Source organism: Suricata suricatta, chromosome 4, assembly GCF_006229205.1.
Source record: "Suricata suricatta isolate VVHF042 chromosome 4, meerkat_22Aug2017_6uvM2_HiC, whole genome shotgun sequence".
Lineage (NCBI taxonomy): Eukaryota > Metazoa > Chordata > Mammalia > Carnivora > Herpestidae > Suricata > Suricata suricatta.
This window is the reverse complement of record NC_043703.1, coordinates 104,912,444-104,931,380: the sequence shown is the minus strand read 5'-3', so window position 1 is coordinate 104,931,380 and position 18,937 is coordinate 104,912,444. Positions and strand designations below refer to the sequence as shown.

The 18,937-nt window shown below is 41.6% G+C and overlaps 1 long non-coding RNA gene across 1 annotated transcript; it reads right to left on the bottom strand.

Annotated features, from left to right (window-relative positions):
- Positions 1-282: 282 nt before the first annotated feature.
- On the bottom strand, positions 283-4,281 carry LOC115289005. Its single transcript, XR_003907329.1, has 2 exons — positions 4,168-4,281; positions 283-622 (listed from the first exon to the last, which is right to left on the bottom strand). It is a non-coding gene; the product is annotated as an uncharacterized LOC115289005 (long non-coding RNA).
- Between the last annotated feature and the right edge of the window lie 14,656 nt (positions 4,282-18,937).

The window sequence follows — 18,937 nt, the reverse complement described above, 5'->3', positions numbered from 1 at the left end:
GCTCCGTGACTTTGTTGTCTTAATATCTATCTCATAGACTGTTTGGTGCCACTTTCTGAAAGAATTTGAGGCCATCGATTGAAGAATCCCCTTCCCTTCCTTTGGACCCCTCTGCCTTCTACCTCAGCAAACTTCCCAAGCTAAATTTCATTTCTTTTCAGACAATGTGTTAAATACAAGTTTTGATTATAAAATTATAATGTATTTGGGCTATGATAGTTGCTATTCATATTGATAGAGACAAAGGCACTTTATTTATAACCAGTCAAGGGAAAACAAATCTACACCAAACCTCCTTTATTGAACACAAAAACAAAGTAAGTGGCCACTGAAGGCAATTTTGGCTTTTATATGTGATGGCATGATTTGGATAATTCAGATTGGCGCCCATGTGTTGAAAGACTCAGGTTGGTTGTTGACCAGCTGACTTCGTTTACATGTTCCAGTGGGCAGTGCAGGAGAACAGATAAGAGTTGGTGTGGTCTTGGTGACTCTCAAACAGGCTGTTAAAGAGATGAACACCCTTTTTGTAGGCTGGATCCTTGCTTTCCCAGTGATGCGGAGATTGATGGGAAGGTGGGATGTGGTCATTTGAAGACCTTCATGTTATTACTACGCATTCCTTGGAAAGAGAAACCCCATGGTACTTTGTTTATCTTGAAAAGCTACACCCTCAAGGTATCACCCCTTCATGCAGCCATTCCTGATATAATCCTCTTATTTCACTTCTACCCTTTCTGATTTCAGAAAACATCAAGCTTTATAGCATCTGATTATTTAAAAATTGTTGATTTTTTCTATGCATGTACACCACACATTTTTCCTTTTTGCAAATTTGAAGTCACATTTCACTGTAAACTATTTTTTGTGTGGGTTTTAAATTTTTTATATGTTTGTTTATTTATTTTGAGAGAGAGAGAGAGAGCACATGATGGGGAAAGGCAGGGAGAAAGGGAGACAGAATCCCAAGCAGGCTCTTCACTGTCAGCACAGAGCCTGATGTGGGGCTTGAACTCAGGGACTGTGAGATCATCACCTGAGCGGAGCTCAAGGGTCAGATGCTTAACCAACTGTGCCACCCAGGTGCCCCTTGTCTTTTGTTTGTTTTGCCTGAGAACATACTTTGAATATCTTTTAACATCAGTAAATATCTACAGTGTCGCTCTTACTGTTCACCTAGTGTCTACTGTGTAGCTATGACAAATGTCATTTAGCCAATCTCCTCAGTGTTGGGTGTTTGGTAAACTCCAATTTTTGTTTTTGACCCATATTTACTATATAGCACTGTGTCTAAATCTTTGTGAACTTTTTTGATTATTTCGGTAGAATAAGTTTCTATAAGTAGAATAGCTGAATCAAGGAGATTTCAAAAATTTTAATGCATTTGAAAAATTTTGTCAACTTGTCCAACAGAGTGACTCTACCAGTTTATATTCCCACCAGTTGCCATGTGTGAGAATGCATTTGTCTTGATACCTTCAATGTTGTCATAGTAAAAAAATTAATAATGATTTAATAGGTGAAAATTGGTTCTATTGCTCAGGTTTGCCTATTCTTGAATTCTTTTAATTTTTTCTTGGACTCTGTATTTGGCATCATTCTCTAATTGTTCTGATTTGCATGATGATACTCTTTCCTTTCCTCTTGGGGACAGGGGCTATGGTTTGATTTTTTTTTTTTTTTTTTTTTTTTTTACTTCTTAAAACTGGAAGCATACTGGTGAGATGGGGTAGTAGATGATCTGGGAAGAAATTTGGGAGAAAGATTAAAAGTATATGAATTTCCATTATAAATTAGAAGAATTTAAGAAATTGAACAAAATCAAGTTTGAGAGATGTGAATCAATACAATTTTTTTGGTATATTGCTATTGGTACAATATCTTTGCAAAGTAATTTGGTACTGTCTCCTAAGGTGAATATTTGCCCACCATATGGCCTAGCAAACCCACTTCTAGAAAAACTCTTGCACATATTTATGAACCTTCATAGCTGCCCTTCTCAGCCTAGAAAAATGTATGGACATTACTTGAATGCCAATCAAGAAAATGGATAAATATACTATGTTATACAGTGAAATATATTATCTCATAACATGGATAAATCTTGCAAAATATTGAACTAAAAAATTAGTTTTGGAAAACCACCTTTAGTAGGATACCATGTTTTTTGTTCTCAAGAACAAACACAGGAAGCGTCGGCTTACACACATTTGTGGTAAAACCACACTTTAAAAAAGCAGTAAAAATTAGGACTGCACTTGTGTCTGGAGGAGGAAAGGATGATGGGCAAAGGCGAGGAGAGATATATGTGCAAGTGGGTGTAGGTTAAGCGTAGGTTCTCAGTTTTGAATTGAATAGGGATCTATAAATATTGTTATATTGCGTTTTATGAGTTACATGTGTTTATTTGTAAATCTAATTGTTTCAGATAATATAAGAGGTATTAAAGGAAAGAAATAATGAAAATAGAAGGGAATGCTGGTAGCAGAGGGAAGTTTCTTCAGTCTTAAAGAAAATCTATTTCCTTTGCTATGGTTTCTTAGTTGTTATGGTCACATATTTTCTTAATCCCCACTCCCAAAACTTTTTTTTTTTTAAGTCATTGGTGAAAGTGCTTTATGGACAAATGTCCAAGGTGGTTTCTTAGACCTCCTACCTCCCCCTGGTTCCCTAATGATTTCTCCTCTGACGAGCATCGCCCGGTGGACTGGGGTAATGGGTGGGAATAACTTGGTTGGTTACTGATGCCTTTCTGGCCGGCCAACACTGGTTCTCAGTCACCATGCAGGCTGACTGGGTGACTTTTGGAAGTCACGGAGACAAAGTTATTTTCTAGTCAGAAAAAAAAAAACTTTTATGTTCGAGTGCAGACATTACTTTCTACCTGCCTTCAATGGCCATTCTGAATTCAGGATATAACTGGGCAGTTTAAATGCTTTCGCTTTAAGGGAGACGGGGGCAGCTTGAGTGCAGTGGGGAGGAACTTTTCAAAACACCAAACTCCTCAGTGACTTTAGGAGGTTTTCATTCTTGTATCTAAAATAGTCTTTCCTGACTTTTTAGAAAGTTTTGTTGTCTCTTTGTGTATGGAGGTGATTTTGTCCTCCAGGGGACATTTGGCATATCTGGAGGCGGTGTTTGATTGGGAGGGGTTTCTATTGACATCTAGTGAGGGAAGGTCAGGGATGCCACTAAACACCCTACCTTGCACAGGACAGCCCCCACAGAAAAGAATTATCTGGTTTGAAATACCAAGTGCCCAAGTTGAGAAACCCTGGCTAGGAGTATATTTTCTTTTCTACTTGGGTACAGGCATTCCTGGGGGTACCTGAGAAACAGAAGTGCTCTCTGAAAGTTGATGGATTCAGTAGAGTGTAGGGGTATCAGACAGGCAGAAAATAGTCACACTGATCTCTGATACAACACTGGCATGGATTTGGGGTCCACTCTTTGTGGGTTTTTGTCCTTTACATACAATCATAACTTGGCCAAATTACCTTCCTCCGATCAAGCATAAGCAACTCGAGGGCAGGACCCACGGCTCATGCTGTTTTGTGTCCTCCACAGACCCTCTTATAAAATAGGTCCCAGTAACATTCTGCTGAACGAATGAGCAACGAAACAGTCATTTCAAGAGTAAAGGTGAGAACTTTGTTTACAGAGGACTAGTTAGGAGGGGCTTTGAGGGTTGAGAAGGGCTTGGTGGAGGTGGTGGCCCAGGCAAGGGTATTAACTATGTCTCCCAAGCCCTCAACTGTTGTGGATTTATAGAATGTTATTGTACAAGAGGGTCACCTCTCTGGGTTCCTTCATTCACAGGAGGAGAGTAAGACTAGGAGATAGTCATATTATCTATTTGATTATTTTACAGAAATTTGCACAGCAATATACTGATAGATGTGAAAAAAAGGGGCTTCATCCTGGTGCTGCCTGTTCATTTAGCTGTTTAGCAGGTTCTTTTCTTAGGAGCCTTCATGAGGCCCTGAAATATAGGGCTTATGATTTGCAGGGATGATGTATGTGTTCAGACTATGTATGTGCGCACATAAGCTGAGTATCACATATTTGAGCATAGATGCCTCCAGACCTGTCCCTCAGCCCCAGCAGGAGGGGTTAGGTCCCTCTGTCCTGGGGACTGCTGGTTCATCCTGTACTGTCCTGACTTACCGTGTCTTACTGGGATTGTGGATTTCACATCTGTCTTCCATGCGATCTTTGGGAGGGCAGGAACTATATTTGTCTCAGTCAATGCTGAACACATAAAATATGCTCCATAAATGGTTTTCTGTGAATAAATACATAAATATTACATCAAGGATGGCCATTTTGGGCTCAGTTCTGAGGAGGACATTGTTCAGATGGGTTACTTGCTGGCGGGATGGAGATTACTAAAAAGGGTAGGATGGTTGAAGGCAAATTTTGCCTAGGTGGCAAATGTCAAGAGCCGAGCAGCTCCAGAGCAGACAGGATGGGGAAGGTGTGGCTCGTAGGGCACACACGAACCCTGGCTGTGCCTTTCTCAAACCTCAGAGCCCTGGTGGCAGAGAACCTGGTTCAAGAAGTAGCCCCATTCTCAATGTGATTTTTTTTTTTTATTATGGGGGCCATTGAGAGCTGTGTTTTTTTTAAGGCTATAATGTCTGAGCAGTCCGCCCACAGCTTGTTATATGGAAGATGAGATAGCTCATTATCCTGAAAATTCTTCAATAGCTGCTCATAATAGGGTCAGTTAAGTACAGAGTGTCTGCTATCATTCAGAATCTTCTTATTCTCATTGAAGTTGAATCCAACATTATTTTCACACCCTATTTTTCTTCATCTCTCAATCTGGGGGATGGGGAATACACAGGGCATTAAAATGGATGTCAATTCAACTTGAGCCGAGCAGCTCCTGCCCGAGTCGCCTTGATGCTTCTGTAACTTCCGATGGACTCGGTTCACTAGGAGACCATTTCAGATGGATTCTTTGGGGCTCAGTGTTTATGTGGAATGACTCTCTGCTCTACAGAGGGCACCAAAAGAGAAGCAGAACAGAGAATGGGGAGGACAGGCAGAATTACTTTCTGTTTTTCTGGGAAGCATCTGAAATAGGAGGGAAGTCAGAGAGAGTTCCCATCCTTGGATGAGGTTCTCCCCAGTCCCAGGGCCTTTCAGGACCCACCCTTTATTGAATTCCTGGTTTCCTCACTGTATCATGAATATGTCCTCACCATACTCTTCCAGGTTCTCTCTTATTCATGCTGTCACCCGATATGATGAACTCTCCCTGCACCCTTCCTTGAATCAAATTCTGAGAGTCCCGGGTTGCCCTTCAACAGCAGCTCACGTCCCCAGTCATCCATGAAGCCTCTAACAGGCATGGGGAGGGCAGGGGGCGTTGCTTCCAATTCTATGGGAGCTCGTCTGAGAGTGGAGAGATAACTGTGCTTGTAGCAGACATCATAAATCTTTTCACTACATTATAGTAACATCTGATAATTATTGAGCACTTAATGTATACCAGGCAAGGTTTTTAGCCCTTTTCAAGCTTTCTTGTATTCATTTGTCACATCACCCTAAGAGACAGGTACTATGTTATCTCCCATTTAGAGGCGAGAAATCTGAGGCACAGTGAGAATAAGTCATTTGTTCAAGGTCATCTAGCTAGTAGGGTGAGAGGGGGGCTGGGTTTGAACCCAAGCAGTCTGACCTCAGAGACTATAATCTGGTGATACTGTGTCAAATGTTGTAGTTTAGTTGAAAGAGAGCTGGACCTGGAATCAGAGGCCAGAAGCAGGGGTTTTAGTTTTGCCTCACTTCAACTGTTGGGCTCTGGGCAAGTGCCTTGGTTTCTTTTGGAACCTCAATGTCCTTATTTATAAAGTAAGGAGAGCAAACTGGCATATGTAATATTACATGTGCTACAGTAAACATATTCATGAAATCTGCTAAACTCTTACCCTTATATAAAGTTAAGATTCCACATTGTTCAATTGTTACCTGCTTATGGGACTGTCTTGCCAAGAGCACTTTGTATTCCTGTGGGCAGAGGCTCTGTCTAAGGCTTCCATAATATCCCACCGTACCCCTCACAGATCTGGCCACTGCTTACTGTTTAAAACATGCCTTTTAATAGGTGCCATCTCTTTTCTTGGTTACACCCTAGTCATCATCAGTACCTTTACCTGTTCCTTTGCTAAAATCTTGATTTCAAGCCTTGCCTTTCTGAACACTCTGCCCTAGATTTCCAGGACCCGCTCTCCAGTACTGTTCAGTCCTAGAGGAACCTTCAGTCCATGGATTCTTCCACCTGTTCTTTGCCCACCTTAGGCCTGGACTCATGGTTGTTGATACAGACACATATCCTTGTATGGGTGGTACCCTCTTACCTACTCCCACTCCAGTGCATTCTCCGGCCAAATCCCCAGCCCTCTGCCTACCCTGGATCCATGTACCCAAGTAGCTAAATGTGACACAAACATGCTGACTTTACATTTATAACTATAACTCTCAGTATTGCGATTTTATCACATTTCCTTTGTTGTTTTATTTTTTATTTTATTTTTATTTATTTTAATGTTTATTTTTGAGAGAGAGAGAGACAGAGATAGAGCATGAATGGAGAAGGAGCAGAGAGAGAAGGAGACACAGAATCCAAGCAGGCTTCAGGCTCTGAGCTGTTAGCATAGGCTCGACGCAGGGCTCTAACTCATGAATGTGAGATGATGACCTGAGCCAAAGTTGGACACTTAACTGACCAAGCCACCCAGGTGCCCCTACCACATTCCCTTTGTGAGTGTACTTGCCTTCTCTTCAAGATACTCTTTTAAACCTCCTCTCCATTCAGAATGCCACCTCTTCCCTGTTTTGTGCTGAGATTCTCGGTTCTTATGTCCCAGAGACAAAGAGAGACAATTGGATGAGGATCCTCTCATAGGGCCACCATGAAATGAACTGGCCCCCCATGTGGGAACCTTTGTGGTTGGCCTTCATCCTGAGTGGATCCTGCCACTTCTGACATCACAGAGCCCAGCCCCTGCCCATCACACCATAGCCAGGCTGGCCTGTACCATTTCTCTGGCACACCAGGGCCCTCGTGTCTCAGGGTCCTCACACTTGGTGTTTTCTCACCTCCAGATCTTTGCATGGCTCATTCTTTCTAGTCCATGGGCCTGCTTGCACACCATACTCTCTACACAAGCTTTTCCTGACAACTCTTCCTAAAATAGGACCCCCTCTCATGCTATCACTTGCTGCCTCTTTGGTCTGTTTTAGTTTCTTCATAGCAGAAAGTATCTGAAATATACTCTTTATTTGTTTACTGTCTGTCTTCTGCAAGAGACTGTGGGCACAATAACAAGAGAGGAACTTGTCTGTCTTGTTTCCTGCTGTGTTTCTAACACCTGGAAAACTCCCTGACATATAGTGGGTAGTCTATTAGTGTCTACTGAGTGAATGAATGAACAAAATCAGGACTGTCTAAATAATCTTGGATAGGTCACTGTTATTGTTGTCAATTTTTCTAATCTACAAAGTATGAGAATTGGCTCTCCACTGATGCCTGTTCTGGTTCTATTCTTCCTAAATGAAGGTCATTCAGGGTAGCCACAGACATTGTCTATGGTTCAGCCACAAGTTTAGTGTGTGGTTAGTGCCCACATGTTCCACGTGAACCCTAAAAGACTCTTCTGCATTGTTTGGGGGGAACATTTTAGTCACAGAACTTAAACAGTAGACGATAAATAGAGGATTCCCTGGACGTTTGAGGACATTAATGCCAAGAGGTCACGAAGGAATTTAGTAGAGGCTCCTGCCCTGGTTAGGATGCCGTCACAAAGCAGGCAGGGTGATTCTCAGCCATGCTCTGTGGAGAGAGTGTGCTGGGCCAGGCCGTCCTCCCTCTGAGGGGGTCCTGTATGGCTGTGTGCCCTATGACCCCTCACACTGCAGCCTGACCAGGTGTTGGGCCTGAGGACTTGGCGGTTTCAGTCTAGGCAGGATGGAGGCACTCATGTTCCCATTCTGCTTAAGGAGAGTCTGTGAATTGTGATGTGAATCCCAAAGTTAATAATAGCAATAGTAATAATAATAATAAATGCTTTTCATTACACGTGTCTGTTTGCCACGGTGCCATGTGTTTTATACATTGTCTGATTTAATTCACTTTATGGGGATGGTAAGTATCGCAGATGTCTTTGCTGTCCCAACCATGTCCCTGAACCCACCATTACTTTCTTACCTCAAGCCCCCCAGTTTCTCAGTTTCCCCACAAGAGGGATTTTTCTGCTTCTGTGTGGTAGCTTGCTCTGCCCACATGCAAGGCAGCCTAGAAGTCTAGGGGTCTTAATGCCCCCAGGAGCAGTCCTCAGCGTCTCCACCCTTGAGTGAGACGTTTCTGAGGTGTGTTAGACATGCGTCCTGAGAAGGTCCTCAGGGGATGGAGCCTCACTGCCTACCAGGATAACCTGCTCATGTCCTGGCTCTTCTCCCATCTTCGTTCTGTTTCCTTCTCTCCCTCACTTGTGTTTCAAATAAAATATTTGAGCCCAAATCCTTCTCTCAGGGTCTGCTTTTGGGGGTACCCAGACCAAGGCAACAATTGATGCCCATTTTGCAGATGAAGACAATGGGGGGGGGGAAGGAGCAGAGGGAGGGAGCGCGCCTCCAGTTCAGGTTTCCTTTTGACCAGAGTGGAGCTTCCTAGCCTGGTTCTCATCTCCTCAGCTGACCCATAACCATCTTTGGTCACCAGAGCCCTGGGCCCAGGCCCAGTTGTTTCTGAGATATGGAAGTATTCGACTCTGTTTGCGCTCTGGCAAGGAGCAGGCATCCTTGTGGGGCTGGAGGTGGGGCTCATGTTGAGACATGCAGCCAAGACATCTAGGCCCACCTGGTTGAAAACAGCATGACACACATTCTGGAAATGCCAGCTTCAAAGCCTGGGTAGACGTGACTGGACAGGCTGTGTTTGTCTTGCTGTGTTCCATGTGGCAGTGACTCAGGTACAGTTATGACCTTCTTTCCCAGGGTCTCTCCTCCACCCCCAGAGATCGGGGCTGTGTGTGGGTCACAACATGTCCTTTGGTGGGAACCTTTTAGCCTGGAATGTTGGAGGGAAGGAGAGAGGCCTGCCAGCAGGGGCAGTAGAACCCAAGCCTGGGAGACGTGGGGTGATTTTTGAGGAGGAAGTGCTGGGGGAAGGCACAGGATTATTCTCTCTGAATCGGTAGCGATTCTCTGGGCCTTCCTTAATGATATTGTAGTGGTTGCAGAACTCTACAGAAGCCAGCCTTGCTTGGTTTGGAGGAATATGTGGCAAGACATAGAACAGGACTATAAAACAGGAGTCATGACCCCTAGCCCACCGGCTGATATGAGGGATCAATTGGGATTATAACAGATGGGAGGACCAAGCTCTGTGTGGTGCTTGAATCACAGCACAACACACCACAGCCTCTTGCTTTCCTACGTGCCTTTCCATGGAATGGCAAACAATTAAAAGAAAAGGTTTCTCCCCCTTTATGTCTGTGATACGGAATGTGTAACATAGTATGTAAGAGAACCTCTTGTGAGAAATGTTCATTGAAGGAAAGGTCTTGATTATTTTATGGGAGGCTTCCCTTTCCTTCCCGTAAACTGAGGGAAGTCAATAGTGAGCTGCTTATGAGAAGGACATCAGGTCTTCCAGCTTTCTAAGCTAGAAGGACAATGATTCCTGGTTGTTGGCATGGGTGAGAATTATCCGGGGAGCTTGTTCAAATGCAGATTATTTGGTAGCGCCCACAGAGATTCTGATTTAGTAGGTATCTACATTTTAATAAGCAACACCAGTGATTTTACCTGGTTTTCCTAAGAGACCACTTTGAGTGTGATGCCCTGTGTTTTCAGAGCTCCATCTCTGGTGATTGAGGGATCACTGACAGGCAGGAAATTTCCCTGTTCAACAGGCCATTAGTGACAGATAGCTTTTCCAGACGAGTTCTTAGCAGTAACAAAATGGCTCCCATCCAAGGATTCCCATCTCATGAGCATCATCCCCTCCTCCACAGGGGACAGTCCCAGGGCAGAGTCTTGGCATCTCTTCAGAGGGAGTCTACCACTTTTAAACCAGTTCTTCCTTTACTTAGCTCTAGGACAGAAGCTTTCCCCCAGCTTTGACCCCATGCCTACCTCTTGACAACCCAGTTCATGTGTCCTGCCCTCTGGGTCTGGGATTGCATGTTTGTCTCTGAGCTAGCCAAGAATGTGAGGCAGCTCGGTTGTGATTTGATTTACTTTCATGGGTAGTGATGGGAAAAGTCTTGAGGACTCTCAGGGGGAAGGGTTGGTCTCTTCCGATCCTGGGCAAAGAGGGTCATCTTCTCAAGTCCATAGGCATAAAAGCCCCACAACAAATCCCAGAGTCTCAAATCCCAGGGCAGCAGGCTGTGCGGTGAGCTCTGGACACTCACTCCAGACCAGCAGGAGCTCCTGGTGTTGAGCAGCTGACCACAGCACAGCAGTCTGCTTGCTGCCTTGCACGGAAGGCCTTTGCAGTTCTTTCAGCCCTGCTGGGTCTGCCTTCTCTGGCACCCACTTTCCTCTCTCCTCTCTCCTTTTGGTTTTCCCTTCTACTCTCCATTCCCTCTCTGCATTTTCCAGCTCTCTGCAGTTGAAACATCTGTCTTAAATCCACAAGGCTAGTCCAAATGTTTACTAGGTTTATTTAATAAGAAGAATAATGATAAGTGCTTCTATTTGTTTTACTAAGTGCTCCCCAGGCAGGAAGAGAAGAAAACCCTCTGCCTAGAGGGAAGCTGCAGTCACCCTAAATTTGTATTCTTAAAGAGGAGGAGAAGACTAATATTGTGATTATAATAACCACTCATCAGCGGTGGTCAGATACCTTGCTGTCATCCCATTAATAGCGACCTTGCTACAGACCGAAGCCCAAGGGAGGAGAGTACCTTTGGGGTTGGGTAAAATGAGGGATGGTTGAATTGTCACATTCAAGTTCAAGTGGGGCCATATGTTTTATTTTAAACAATCGTATTGAGGTATGATCCACATACAATAAATTACATATTTAAAGTAGACGATTTGATAAGTTTTGATCATTGCACACACTTGTGAAACCACCACAATGAAGACAGTGAATGTATTATCCCTCAGAAGGTTTTGTTTTGTTTTGTTTTCTTTTCCTTTCCTTCTCTCTTTTTTTTTTTTTTTTTGTCTTTTTTTGGTCTCTTTCTAATCCTTTGTTTTTGTTCCTGTGGTACCCTCTGCCATCCCCAGGTAGCCACTGATTTGCTTTCTGTCACTACCGATTAGTTTGCATTTTCTAGAGTTTTATGTAAGTGGAATCAGGTAGCATGGGCTCTTTTTGAGTTTTCTCTCAGCATTACTTTGAGCTTCATACATGTCATTACGTAGTCAGTAGTTTTTGTTTAGTACAAGACATTATATTGTATGTCTGCACCCTAGTTGTTTGTCCAGTCACCTCTTGATGGATCTTTGGTGCATTTCTAGTTTGGGCTATATACTAAAGCTGCTATAACATTTGTATACAAATTAGCCCATTGCATGGGCTAATGCACATCTTCTTTTCTATTGGGTAAATACATAGGAGTATAATGAAGACCCATACTTTTTTTTTTTTTACTGTTTATTCATTTTTGAAAGAGCATGAGCAAGAGAGGAGCAGAGAGAGAGCAGGGGACAGAGCATTCAAAGCAGGCTCTGTATTGACAGCAGTGAGCCTGATGTGGGGCTCGAACTCAAGAACTGTGAGATCATAACCTGAAGTGAAATCAGACACTCACCAGGCACCCTAGAGCCATACTGGTTCTTAAGAAGCTGTAGGAGTGATCAGAAAGAATCTAGGTCTGGCAATCAAGAAATCAGGTTTTAATCTCAGTTTTTCTAGTTATTAGCTGTGTTACCTTAGACAAGGTACTTAACAGCTGAGTACCAAGGAGCCTGTCTTTCAAATCATATGAAAACTAATCTCTGTCTCTCACACACATAGATGAGAGGAGGACCAAGGAACATTGCAAAGGAAACTGCCAAGTTTAAAGGTGCTGTAATGCATTATGAAGCTGTTATCAAGAATAAACTTCCAGAAAGGATAATTCTGTCCTTTAGGTCTCGGTTTGCCAAGAGAGGGAGCTGTCCAAAGGCTTTGGAGGTGAAGAATTGCATTTGATGTTTTCTTGTTGCTCCTAAGTGTAATTTCTCTCTTTCCCTGCCTTCCATGTCCCGTTTGTCTCCTGTTATGGTCCCCTCACAAAGACAGGCCTATTGAGCAAGGGTGAACTATTAGAGACATTGAGTGAACTAACTTTCCTCCCCTGCCTTTGGTTCATAAATCAGATGGTAAAAGCAAAGCAGAAGGATAGTATCATAGAGCATAGACCTCAAGAACAGCTCTGCAGAATTTTACTAAGAAAAAATTATCAAAGACTGCTTGTACATGTGGGTCTGGTTTCTCACGGCATGTTCTCTTCTGAGAAGTATCGTGCATAGTAGTGTCTTTGGGGTGCGACAGGCATGTGTTCATATCCAGGTTTCACAGTGTGCTGACCGATAGGTCTTGGAGATGTTCCCTCACCTATAAGCCTCCATTTCTTTATCTGTCAAATAGGAATGCTAATCGTCCTTGGTAGTTGTAAGGATTAACTAAAGGAAGGTACACATGTATACTTTGAAAGCATCAAGTCTTTCCACACCTTTGTAGCTATCTTTCTTTCCATACCACATGTCTTCAGGAATGGATGATCCTTCAATGGAGGAATTGGGAGATCCTATATATTATGTGAATTGAGGTGGCAAAAGTCATCCCTCATTGTCAAGATATCATCTTCTGTCTCTGAAATCTCTAGTATTGGTCACTACTTTGAGTTAAGTTCGTGTGCCATCAGAATGTAACTTTATTATTTATTTTTAAAGTTTTTAAAAAATGTTTATTATTTTTGAGAGAGAAAGAGAGAGAGAGAGAGCAAGCGCATGAGCAGGGGAGGGACAGAGAGAGAGAGAGGGAGACACAGAATCCAAAGCAGGCTCTAGGCTCTGAGCTGTTAGCACAGAGACCAATGCAGGGCTTGAACTCACAGACTGTGAAATCATTACCTGAACTGAAGTCGGCGGCTTAACTGATTGAGCCACCCAGGTGCCCTTATTTATTTATTTATTTTAAAAGTTTATTTATTTTGAGAGAGAGAGGGAAAATATGTGTGCGTGCATGCACCTGAGCTGGGGCAGGGGCAGAGGGAGAGAGGGAGGGAAGAAGACCCCGAAGCAGGCTCTGCACTGTCAGCACAGAGCCCAATGTGGGGCTCAAACTCATGAACCCATGAGATTATGAGCTGAGCCAAAATCAAAAGTCAGAGGTTTAGCAAACTGAGCCATCCAGGTATCACCAGAAGGTAATTTTAAAAGGACAAATATGTTTACTTCACAGTAATCATCCATAATTTGGTGTATAAATTACACCATTTTCCTAGCAGATGTCTTCAGAATATGGGTTATGGAATGAGCTTAGAAAGAGGGGTTGGAAATGCAAAGCCCTAGATCACTTAGGAGAAAAGTAAGGGTATCTAAGTGGGTAGGAATTGACAAGTTCCATCTTATTGTTCATAGCTAGGGCTATTCCTGGCCACAGATGACAGTTTATTCTGTCATTTCAGTAGTCCTAATAAAGGCTTGTTCTTTATTTCCTTTGGACATTCCACTATTCTTTTCTTTCTTCTTAAATACGTCCACATGTCTTTACCATTGGGGGTAGGTAGCCTTTTACTAGATCAAAACTCTATTGGGTGAGAGGTTCTTTTGCATATGCTACATTATATATTCTCAGGCCCTTTTCTTGGAATTAGAGAAGAAAACAGATGTTGCTGTGTGTATATAAAGATGGAAACATGGAAGATAAAGAGGCCAAAGCCCTTTTTTGACATCTCCAATTTAGTGGCTAAAGCAAGTGGTCAAATGTTCAGGATGCAAAGATACTGAGCCTGCCACTTAGGTGAGATGTTAGGACCCAGAGGTCTTCTCTGATAGGGGCTGACTATGGTAACAGGAGACTGATTCCTACCAGAGACAAAACGGAGAGAAGACCCCTATCTTTTCTTCTGAGGTGCCAAGAGTCCAGGGTTCCATCAGGTACTCTGTCCTGTTTATCATGGAGGTTTTAAGCATATACAAATCACTTGCACAGACAGAGGGAAAGTAAATTTTGTCCACAGCATGACTTGCCCACAAAAAACCCTGAGTAACCAAAGAAGTCTTGAGAAAGAAGAACAAAGCTGGAGGCATCATGCTTCCTAACTTCAAACTATATTACAAAGCTATAGTAATCAAGAGTATGGCATTGGCATTAAAACAGACACATATTACGTTTTTTGGAACGTAATAGAGAACCCAGAAATAAAGCCACATCTTTATCACCAATTAATTTCTGACAAAAGAGTCAAAAACATACAATGGGAAGAGTACAGTTCCTTCAATACATTGTATTGGGAAAAGTGGACAGCCAAATGGAAAATAATAAAACTGGACACAAAAATTAACTCAAAATGGATTAAAAACTGTAATGCCAGACTTGAAACCATAAAACTTCTAGAAGAAAACATAGGTATTAAGTTCCTTGACATTGGTCTTGATGGTAGTTTTTTGGATTCAAAACCAAAAGTAAAGGCAACAAAAGCAAAAACAAACTATTGTGCTGAAGTCCAGCTCCAGCAGGTGCAGGGCTCCCTGAAGGATGGACGGTATTGGCGAAAGGGAGTGATAGAGCCATGAGTTTTTTTTTTTATGATCACCAGGCAGGCATCTCTGCTCTGACCTGAAAGTCAGCTTTATTTATGGGAAAAAAATGTAGGGGACCCAGCATGGAAGTGGCATTTGCCTTACAGAATGATTTCTGATGACCAATTCTTTTGACATGTAAAAATTTCCCAGAACATTGATTGGTAGAAGACTCATGCATAATCTTTATCAATAGTTATTGATGTAGGTGATTTAGACGCTTATCATGTGGGGAAGGAAGGTATCTTCAGCATTCAAATACAAGACACTATTTTTAGTATAGTAAAGGCAAAAGTCAGTTCTTTGTGAGCAGGGGTCAACAGCCTATTTTCTTGAGGGGAAGTAAAACAGGTTTCTCAGGAAATGTAATATTTGCTCCCATAATCACAAAAGAAGAAATTCCTATAATAAGTTCCTTGACAAGGTGCAATCAGCATATTTTAGAATAAGGGGACAAGTCACACCTGATACCAATCAGAAAGGTGCCTTGGGGGTTGGTGCTCAAGCAAAAATAATTGAGTGGGAGTGGATATCGGTCACCATCTGACGGTGGGAGGCCTTGCAAAACTCACCTTAACCTCACAAGGAGTTTTCTCAACTTAGTGAGTTCAGAAGTGGCTCCCAACACTAGTGGGACTATATAAAACCAAAAGTCTTCTGCACAGCAAAGGAGATCATCAACAGAATGAAGAGGTAATCTATGGGATGGGAGAAAATATTTGCAAATTATATATCTAATAAGGGGTTAATATTCAAAATATATGAGGAACTCCTAAAATAGGAGTCAATAGCAAAAAATCAAGCAATCCAGTTAAAAAATGGCAGAGGATCTGAAAAGACCTTTTTCCAAAGAAGGCATACAGATGGCCACAGGTGCATGGAAAGGTGTTCAACATCACTAATCAGGGAAATACAAATTCCAGCCACAGAGATACATCACCTCACACCTACCAGAATGGCTGTTATTGGAATGACAAGATAACAATATTGGTGAGGATGTGAAGAACAGGAACCCTGTTGGCACAGTGTAAATGGGTGTAGCCAATATAGTAAATAATATGGAGGGTCCTCAAAAAATTAAAAATATAGCTATGATATGATCAGCAATTCAATTTCTGGGCATTTATCTGGAAGATACAAAAATAACTTGAAAAGGTATTTTTACCCCCATGTTCATTGCAGCAGTATTTATAGTAGCCAAGCGGAAAGGTCCATTGATGGATGAACATGTAATGACAGTGTGGTATAGGTACAAAATGGAATATTATTCAGCTATTAAAAAAAGAAGAAGTTCTGCCATTTGCAACAGCATGGATAAACCTTAAGGACATCATACTATGTGAAATAAGTGAGACAGAGAATGACAACTACTGTGTGTGTAAAGAAAACAAAATTTAACTCGAAGAGAGAACAGATTGGTGATTGTCAGAGGTGGGAGATGGGGGAGGGTGAAATGGGTAAAAGTGCTCAAAAAGTGCAAACATCCAGTTATACAGTAAGTCATGGGATTTAATGTACAGCCTGTAGTTAATAATACTATATTGCATATCTGAAAGTTGCCAAGACATCTTACAAGTGGTCATCACAAGGAAAAAACTTGTAATGATCTCTGGTGAGGGATGTTACCTAGACTTACCATTAAGTAAGTGGTGACCATTTTGCAGCCTATTCAAATCTTGAATCATTTTGTTGCTCTGCAATTAAAATCATGTTACACGTCAATCATTTCACAATTAAAATAAATTTTCTACCAGGCTGAATTCACAGTCCCGGAGCAGGAGATTCTGTAGAATTTAACGAAACAAAACAAAACAAAAATGTACAAAAATTAAGATTTCCTTTTCTTTTAGTTAACTGGGGCTGGCTCTGGCAAGGTTGCACTGGATTCGATTATCCCATTGACCAGCAAATCCTGAACAGGCAGGCTGAATGAGACATCGGCCTGACCATTGTCTTTGTCTCCTAGGCTTTGTTGCCCCTGGAATGATACATAGAGATTCTGCTTTCCCCAGCTTCCCTCTCCAGCATGTTAAAGGTAGAACAGATTTTGGCAAAATTGTTGTTTTCCACTTTTTTATGAGGAAACTGAGGCAAAAAGAAATACGGCCATTCATTTAAGATTATCTATTTAGTTGATGAAAACTTCTCATTCCCATTTTAGTGTTCTTTCAGAAGCACTATGCCTCTCCCTCCCAGACTCTAAGAATTGGGCCTAATGGGCTTTAGTGAGTTTACCATCTGGAATAAAAAACACTCTACCTACTTTCATTACAAGGAGGCCTTGATAATAGTGTGCCTGCTTCTCCTCAGAGGTGGAGGCCACAGAAGCACTAGAATCTGGTCACTTATCTGAGAATAAGATGATTCACTGTCATGAGTACCCGAGTGTTTATACCTTCACTCACCCATGGACTTCTGGCTCAACGCTTTTCCTTCTTGATGATCTACCAACCTTCTGAAAATGCAACCATATCCAGGAAATCTAGGTTACCAGAGAACCAGGTAGTGATTAAGAACAAAGAAATGGGCCAGCCTAAGCAGGCATTATGAAGTAGGTGGTATTTGCCTTTAGATCCTCTGGCCCATCATATATCCACCTCCCCCACCCCTGCCCTTTTTGTGTTTTTTTCAAGCGTGAAGATACCAAGCATTCCCATTCCTCACCAGACTCACCGGACTCATTGCCAGGGAACCAGAGAACTCCATTCCAATGCACAAATGTATGTGAGGACTTCCTGGCCAGAATGCTTTATTGTGCTATCTTCCATGACATTTGTACTTTGAGGGGAGCCCTGAAGCTTACTATGACTCAACTGGAGACTCTTGGGAATTGTAGCCACTGTAGCCGACTGGTGGCAAAGGCTTACAATGCCTTTGGTTATATGACCCCAGGGTGTCCTACAACACAGAAGCAACCTGAGAAATCAAGATGCCAGCATCCGTGGTGAATACTGGCAGCCTCCCTCTCACCTTTTCATATAGGTGATGTTTCAAGCTCCAGCTAAGTGTCTGAGTTTCCCCATTATTTTCATGACCTTCCAATTCAATATTTCTCTTCTTGAACTTAAAAAAAAAACACACAAAAAAAGTCATTTGTGTGGCCGTATGTACATGGTCGACCTCACCCTTGAAGGTTACTTACCTGGCAGCCTAAATGTACTGGGAATGTGGCTTCAGCCATACTTCTTACATTTGTGGGATCTAAGGTAAGAGGACAAATGGAGGTCCGTGTAACATATGTCTAAATATTTTATAGTTGTAAATCAAACTAATGGACTATTACATAAAATATGGCGATCCTTCCATCTTGACAATTACACCTTCCTAATAGCAAAACTGACGAATATGTTTAAAGTTGTTTTTGTTACATGACTGAAGGTTGGCAGAAAATCAAAGATGACAGAATTTAATTGTTTACTGTGCATATCTGAGTCATTTGAGTCATTTTTATGGTTGATGATGTTGGCTGAGTAATAAAATAAAGGCATGTATGTATTTGGTTTTCTTACTTTAGTTTTAACAAAAATCACCACTTATTTCACACATTTGGTTTTCTAATAACAGTAAGAAATAAAAGCTATCAGTGTAATAAAAGTGAAGTGTACAAATGAAAATCTTTCATAAAAATGTAATGCATATTAAACATAAAACAAAAACTTGAAATTATATTTATGTGTGCTTTCTAAATGTCACTTTTTCTGAAATATTTAATAGTATGTATTACAATAAAACACAAAATATAAACTATAATGCATCAAGATTTTAAATTGAAGTTAAGTAAATAAAACTGACATTTTTAATTTAATTTTTGAAGATGTCATTAAATCTCGTTTTTAAGAAAATAAAATTATTCTTAATTCTAGCATTTAATGTCTACCTATTTGCTAAGTTAAAACTTCAGTATCATGCTTCATGAATGTCACATCTAGATTACAGAAAGACGTAAATTTAAGGGTAATATGCATTGTTGAATATTGCAACATGTTTCATAGTCACACCCTGTGCAACTCTTGTGAATTCTATGCTTATTCATGAGTTCCTGTGAAGTCATGAATTGGGACACAGAGAAAAGCATGAAAAGAACGCTTAGCCTTGCTGGGAAACCAAAGTTCTGCAAGAATCTGTTGAATTCAAGCTATCTAAGAAGGATTTGACAAGATCACTCATATGTATGTAT